Raw genomic sequence first — 8043 nt, 5'->3', positions numbered from 1 at the left:
TGGGATCTGCGGAATTTTTTTTTCTTCAGAGGCCTTTTGCATCCCATAACCTGATTCTATCAAGTTATATTTACAAAGTGTAGTCTGAATAACATACCGTTTTATCAGCTAATGCGCTTTTTCCTGGCATGTGAAAGCAGTCGCTCAATTTAAATTCCACCTAATGAGCTTCTCAAACTGATTGTCTGTTATGCATTTATTTTCTTGCTAGGCATCAGCTGCGAAACGGATCTGACAGGCAACGACATCCAGCAGCTTCAAGACGCGGCGGCTAATCTGCAGAACGAGCTCACAGATGTCAAGATGCAATTGTTAGCATCTAAGTTCTCGGAAGACAGCCTTAGGGAAGATGATCAAAAAGTGGCATTCTACACCGGTTTGCCTTCCTTTATAACGTTGTTTTCAATGTTCAACCTTTTGAAAGATCACGCCTCGCACTGCTCAAGGAATGCCCTCTCACAGTTTGAGGAAATGATGTTATTTCTTATGAGGCTGAGGTTGGGACTCCACACTCAGGATCTTGCATATCGTTTTAATGTGTCACAGCCCACTGTATGCAGAATCCTTGAGAAGTGGCTAGATGTTTGCTATGACCGGCTTGGTCTACTTGTGTATTGGCCAGAGAAAGAGGACATTATGAAAACTATGCCAGTTGCTTTTTTTGAGAATTTGGCCTGAAAGTACGGGTAATATTGGATTGCTTTGAAATTTTCATTCACAGACCAAGTTCACTAATTACAAGGGCAGAGACGTGGTCCCAGTACAAGCACCACAATACCGTGAAATTTCTTATAGGCATCTGTCCACAAGGCATGATTACATTCATTTCGAAATCCTTTGGCGGACGTGCCAGTGACAAAATGATCACAGAGCATAGTGGGGTACTCCAGCTTCTGGACAGAGGCGATGTTGTCTTAGCAGACAGGGGTTTCCTGATAGCTGAGAGTGTTGGGATGTGTTGTGCCACACTGGCCATTCCTGCTTTTACAAAAGGAAAAAGCCAGTTGTCCAGCACAGAGGTCGATCGGACGAGAGAAATTGCCAATGTCCGAATTCATGTGGAGCGAGTCATTGAAATGGTACGAAATAAGTATACCTTACTGAAGCACACATTGCCTGTCGAAATGCTAAGGAATTTCGGCATGAATGAATACCAGATCGACAGGATTGTTAAGGTATGCTGTGCCCTAACGAACTTGTGCAACTCTGTCGTGCTATTTAATTAAACCTCTCAGAAGATGACTGTGGTATTCAGGATCGCAGCAATCAAGGGACCTTATCCGCAAATGTTCACGTATGCTTTGTAAAGGTCTTGTGAACAGTTATGCTATGTGGACCCTTTTGTTAGGTGCATGTGTAAGAATTTCGGTTTTGTGCCGTTACGTTATCTCTTTTGTTGTGCGTGAACATTTACATATATTTGAGTACCGTGACTATGTATGCAATTGCTCGTGTGTCAATGCTTATTTTCGTAGTTTCACAGTTAACAGCTTTCATACAGTTATGGAAGAAAATAGGAGCAGCTCGCGCAACATATAAACATGAATCCCTCTGAAATTAGATTTACTGAGAAGACACCATGATACATGGCAAGACTTGTAAATGTGTTTATTACGGCTACCTGATCACCGCAATTTTTTTTGCCAGTAGAGTTTGTGAACAGAAGTGACAGCGGTGTGTGTTTTGACAAGATTGCGAAAGTTTGCTGTGCAGTAACTAACCTGTGTAACTCAGTGGTCCCACTTGACTAGGTATCGTTTGCGTGCTGTGGAATTTGACTTCACATATACGCATTGGCCTGTTGCTCTTAACATATGTTGCTGCTATAGTGGTATTCAATACAAATTTTGCCACTTTTTGTGTGTCTCTGTTCCTTTAGAGTTTGTTTTTCATTGTGTTGTGCCGCCACCTGTAAGGGCTGGTGTAAAGATTACCGCTTTGATGAAGAAACAAGTAATGGTTATACAGTAAACACGCATTGGCAATGTTTTTGCACTTGTTTTGCACAACAGCTGTGTAACTGCATTTAATTTTGAGCTTTCTGCTGGGAGCACGATTTGCAAAGCCAGTGTTTGCGTTTGGCACTCTCTTCAGCCCGACACAGTCAAAATGGAACCACTTGACTTCACAACTGGCACCGTCGCAGGCAATCATTCTTCCTTCTTCCGGCCCCTTGCATACACAAAAGGTTTCAGGATCCTCATTGTTACCATGAGAACTGCTGTTTTTGGAATTCTGACCATCATGTGTGTGCAAGACTCTAGCAGAGCTGGTGTTCTCATTGGTCGTTGGAATGGCTGTCTTGCTCAAGTCATTCCCTTTATGGTCAGTGAACCAGTGTGCAACTAACTGTGGCAATAAAACACTCTTGAAGAACTTCCTGGCAGTGTCAACTTTTGAAGTTATGAAGGCTTCATCTATGTGAATGCGCTGCACGTTGATCTCATTCTTGTTCCAGAGGACGAAGTCAGCGTAACTTTTTTTACACACAAACATTTGCAACTGAACTTGGTAGTAATACCGGGGAGTTTTTTTTAACTCAAGCTCGCCGTCTACTTCGATCACGCAGCCATTTGTGTCACTCTGCAGGTCACTGAGTTGCCCATCTTTTACTTTCCATGGGCACTTCACCTCGACAACACCTGCCCCACAACAGCTGCACTCAAGCAGCAAGTCTGGTGTTGCACCCAAGTACACGTGCTCAGTTGGGACAAAAAGCCCTGCTTCTTTGAAATGAATACCTTCATGATGATTTTCAATTAGGCTTTTGTATTTCAAAAGTGCATCTGCTTCCTTCCCCCGCCCATATTTCATTGGGGGAGTGGAGGGCTTGTCTGCGTGAGGCATGCAGATGCTCTTGAGGAGACTCACAGATGGTGACTCTAACCGTGTGTGACACACATCACATAACTTTGATGCAGTGACGCGGCCAGTGCGGTATGCATACCAGTTGGCGCTTAATGCCTGACTCCTAGTCCTGGCCTCGATGGTCTCACAGGCTTGTTCCGTCATGACGAGGTTGTCGAAGATCTGATCACACAGCTGCATAAGATCCTTGTAATCGAAGTTCTTTGCAGTGCAGTCGTAGATGAGGCGAAGGTCTGAGCCGTTGCAGGTCCTGATAACCGGCACGAACATGTCACTGTAGTCTGGATGGGCACTCAGAACTGCTGGACGAAGTCCTGAAGCAACTACAGCGTCAAACAGCACCTTCCATTCCGCTTTTGTGGGGGGAGGTGCCGCAGGCTTCGGCCGACCATTCGGCGTGTTCTTTGGGCGACACTCGCCATCCAGAATCTTCTTCTTCATCGTAGACGAAGAACAGTTCATTTCTGCCACTGGCCGCGCTGCGATCTTGCGTACGTGCGGCGGGAGCCAGCTGTTGGCGACATCGGTGCACGAGTCGCCGTCTCGCGCGCGCACGCCGTACTTCAAGTAAAACAGCAGGGCCGCCACATGGGAACACGCCTCGCCGTTGCCGGCCATACATAAGCAGTGGGCTACGACCACTTCGCCATCGCTTTTGGTCAAAATTCATGCCTTGACTGGAGGTGCTGACATGCTCTGTGAGTGGTTGATCTGCGTACAAAATAAAACAGCGAGGAAATAAAATTAACGCCCTCCGCGACTGGCTGCATAACACAGCGGCGAAGAAAGCAACATTCAGCTACTCGTGGCCGCGTAGTCAATAAAACTAGCAATTCAGCAAGTTGGTGACTTTCACAAGAGGAGGTAGAAATGCGACAAAACCTGGCAATTCGAGAACGAGCGCTTACTTGTGTGACTACGATGACGTTGTCCGCAGAGACTTGTTTCCTGCACCCAGCCGCTGGTCACGTAATTGTGGCTTTCCATGGATTTGTACGCCTTGAGCTGCTTTCGACTGACGAAACTTGTCCTCAAAACAAGAAAGTCCATAATGTCACATTTGTCCACGCGTGGCCAAAGGTCGACGTTCGCAACGTATCGCACGCCGGGATCGAAGGGGTCCACGCCACACAGTTCAGTTTTTTCCTCATAACGCTGCCTGTCAGAGCCGCACAAGCTACTCATGTACGAAGCGCCGCATGGTGCCGCTACCACACTCACGTAATTAACGCATGAAGCGCGCTTATTTCAGAGCACAGCCACAATGTTTACGCAGCGTTGATGGTTGAACCACTGTCGCCGCCGATCCAAGGACGCCAAAATGACGGAGGGCAGTCTGTGACGTCAGGACGACGTCACATGAAAAGCCCCTATAGGAGTTTTTTCTGTATTTTCATTGCGATAAGATTGTGTGGATACTCTTGGCGGATTTCAGCCGTCGCCGTGGTGTCACGTATATATATATATATATATATATATATATATATATATATATATATGAAGGAAAGAAGTTTACTCTTAAGGGCTCGTTTTTCTTTGTTTTCGTCCACTTTGCTTTCTTCACATTTATATTCTAATTACTACAAATAACACCCCCTATACTTTCCTTGGCATTGCTGTCTGTTAGGTCTCATTAATATTGTATATATATATATATATGAAGTTTTCTTGAAGTGCCACCTCTTATACTTATACTTATACGGCAACCAAAGGCTACCACTCCTTCAACTATATATATATATATATATATATATATATATATATATATATATATATATATATATATAGTGAAATTGTGAAAATGCCTACTTCAAACTTACGAACCTATATCTATCTCATCGGGCTTCACTCTTGACACTAAAGCACTGCACGGGCTCGGGCCTACCCGGAAACCCGGGCCCGGGCCGGCTTGCGGGCCGGGCCGGGCCAGGTAAAGTAGTTTTGACGGCGGGCGCGGGCCTGAAGCTCCGGGCTTAGGGCCGGGCCCGGGTTTGAGGTGGCGCGCTCCGGTCGGGCCGGGCTTGGACTTTGCTCGGTTCCTAAATGGATTCTATAGTGATGAACTGAATCGTTTTAGACTAATGATGTGTACTCTAAGAACCGGAATGTCATTCATTTAGCCATCATAAGTTTATTATCCGACAAGGAAATGAAGCACAAAATTCATTTTTTTAGGTTTCGCACCGAAACTCTGAGCGTGACGTCACAGATTTGTCGTCTTTGGGGGACATTGGCTCTACAAAATTTTCTGACACTCGGTATGTTAAGTCTATGACCCCCTCAGAGGTCAATGTACGTAATTTTTAGTGATTAACAACTGCGCAGGCCTCATTAGACGCCATCAGAATCTAACATGTCACGGCGCCTGCTGTTCAAATTTCAAGGGTGCCTCGCCACCCGCATTTATCTTTTTGCACGTTTTCTCACTTTGCACGTTTTCTCACGCAGCACACAAGCAAATCAATGTTCCGATAAATCATGGACTCCAAGCGAGCAACGGGACAAATATTTAGACATGTACATTTCAGTTGTACAGGGAGATGTAATGAAGGAATATCAAAAACACCGCCCCATTCGCAACAATCTGTCCAGGGAGGAACGGGAGAGTTTGCGCAGCTTAAGTGACAGCCAGGGCATCATTGCCAAACCAGCCGATAAGGGTGACGCTAAAGTTGTGCTCGACATTCATGACAACATAAAGGAAGGGCTTCGCCAACTGGCAGATAAAAATTTTACAATGAACCCCCTTGTGATCCCACAGAGGAACATGAGATGGAAATTAAAGCTTCAATAACCACATTACGCAAAGGTGGTAAGATAGCGCGTCCTATGCTGAAGATGTCATGGGACAACTCCTCTCATGACCGCTTCTATTTAATGCCTAAAATTCCCAAGATTAACAATAGCAGCCGACCAACAGTTTCTAGCAATGACACCACTACTGAAAAAATCTATAGCTTCATCGATTCTCTCATGAAGCACATCCCAGAATGATTTCCATCATATGTCAAAGATGGCAGCCACTTCCTTCGAGAATTCTCAAACCTTGCAGTACCGCTAGGAAGCATTTGGTCACCATGGATGTCTCATCGCTGTACACCAACATTCCCCTCACTGAAAAAATCGCCACAGCAATCGCAGCATATGGAAAAAGTAAATCGACAAGTGAGTGCGACGAAAGCGTTATAGGGGTGCTCCTAAATATTGTACTGAAACGTAATCACTTTGAATTCGACCGCTAACATTACCTAGATGTCAACGAGACTGCCATGGGAACCAAAATGACCCCACACTATGCAAATATTTTCATGGTACCTTTAGAGATTCCTTTCCTCGAAAATTCTCCAGCAAAACCGATATTCTACCGACATTTTCTTGATGATATATTCTTCGTGTAGGCTGATGGTGAGCATAGCTTTCCAAAATTGATCTCTTATTTCAGCTCCCTGCATCATTCTATAACATTTACACACACATACTCGCAGGAGTGTGTTCATCATTTCCTGGATGTCACTGTATCGGTCAGCGGCACGAGAACCTACACCTTGCTATATAAAAAAAGAACTGACCGCCAACAAACTCTGCATTTGCAGAGTAGTCAACCCCTCCCCCCCTGCAAGACAGGTGTCCCCTACTCTCAAGCCCACAGATACAGAAGAGTTTGGTGTGAAATACACAATATGACACCCACGCTATAACCCACGCACAGGAAGTGAGAGCACCATTCTTGCATCAGAAGTGCCCAGAAAAAAGCAGTGACAATGCAATTGAGCGCGCTCGCTCACTGAACCAAGGGGTTACAATGGCAGGAAAATACGTAAATAAATATAGAACGTCAAGAGAAAATTTAAGCCTCACGTACTCCGCCACCGCCCATAGGGTAAACTCTATATTAAGCCACCACTGCAGCATACCCAAACAGAGTAGTGGACTCTCTACTGTATTTCAAATCCCGCCCATGGTGGTTTACCAAATAAATAAAAACCTGAAAGACTTGCCGGACAGGGCGAAAACACAAAAAAACATGGTTGGTCTCTCCTCCATAGGAATCAGAATAACACAAAAGTAAAGCGTGCCATTACACAAGTAACGGAATGTTTACTGTACATTGATATAACAGAGTTTGCGTAATGTATATTGATGTCTGGTAGTAATAGCACCGTATAACGGGGATGTGCCCACTTTGATGATTGCGGGTACATCTCCATCCCGACGACCAATGTCCATGCTAAATGAATAAACAAACCCTTGTGGTAGCTGTAGTAGTTAACGGTGAAAGCGTAATCAGGGAAGTAGGTGTGACAGGCAGAAGAGCATCGCATATTGGACGCAGAACTTGATCGCCATCCCGCGGCATGTTGAAATGTGATTGAACACCACGGCCGGACTATAGGGAAACGCAAAGCGCGTCGTGCCGCCCCGGTATCCCGGCCGCGATTGTTCTAGGGGAGCGCATGAGCGGGGAACGCGGTGCTACAGCCAGGTGAGGCAGGCGCGCGTCGCAGAGCAATTTTTGGTTTGGATTAGTGTGATGCTATGAGCGAGGCCGACGCTTTTACGACGCACGGGCTAAGGTCGCCACTTCGCGGTGCGTTAAGGCATTGACAAAAATGAACTACTTTTGAAAACGCGCCGAATGGGACGGACGTGTAACTCGTTGCAGGCGCTAATCACAGAGGCCACAGTAATGACGAATTACTTTACTTTACCACTCCTAGAGGGCAACAACACCCCGCCGACCGGGAGAGCGGTAGATATAAACGGCGCATTTCTAAAGCCTCTAGTGTCTGTGACTATGGCGCAGTAGATAGCGTGCCCGGCATCAGTTGCGCACCGAGCTGTCGTGGGTTGGATGCCCGCTGATGGAACGTTTCTTTCTTTAGCATCTGATCGTGTAAAGTTTTCCCACGTCATTTCCGTGACGAATATACGTGACTGAAGTCTTGGTGGACCCCGGCATAAAACACTTTCGTGTTAAAATCCGACAACTATCAGGGCTGTAGACTATGCGGGAAACCTTGCAGCAGGGTGTGCAAACACATATTTGTGGTGCAAACACCACAAATACGGCCGAAGCCTGCTATTCAGACTTTGAGTATGAAATAAAGACGACCTTAATTGGGACTCGTCCAATGTGGTATAGAAAATTCGCTGTAAAGTGTGCCAACAGGAATA

The sequence above is a fragment of the Rhipicephalus sanguineus genome, chromosome 7 (genome assembly GCF_013339695.2).
Source record: "Rhipicephalus sanguineus isolate Rsan-2018 chromosome 7, BIME_Rsan_1.4, whole genome shotgun sequence".
Classification (NCBI taxonomy): Eukaryota; Metazoa; Arthropoda; class Arachnida; order Ixodida; family Ixodidae; genus Rhipicephalus; species Rhipicephalus sanguineus.
Note: the sequence above shows the minus strand (reverse complement) of the source record.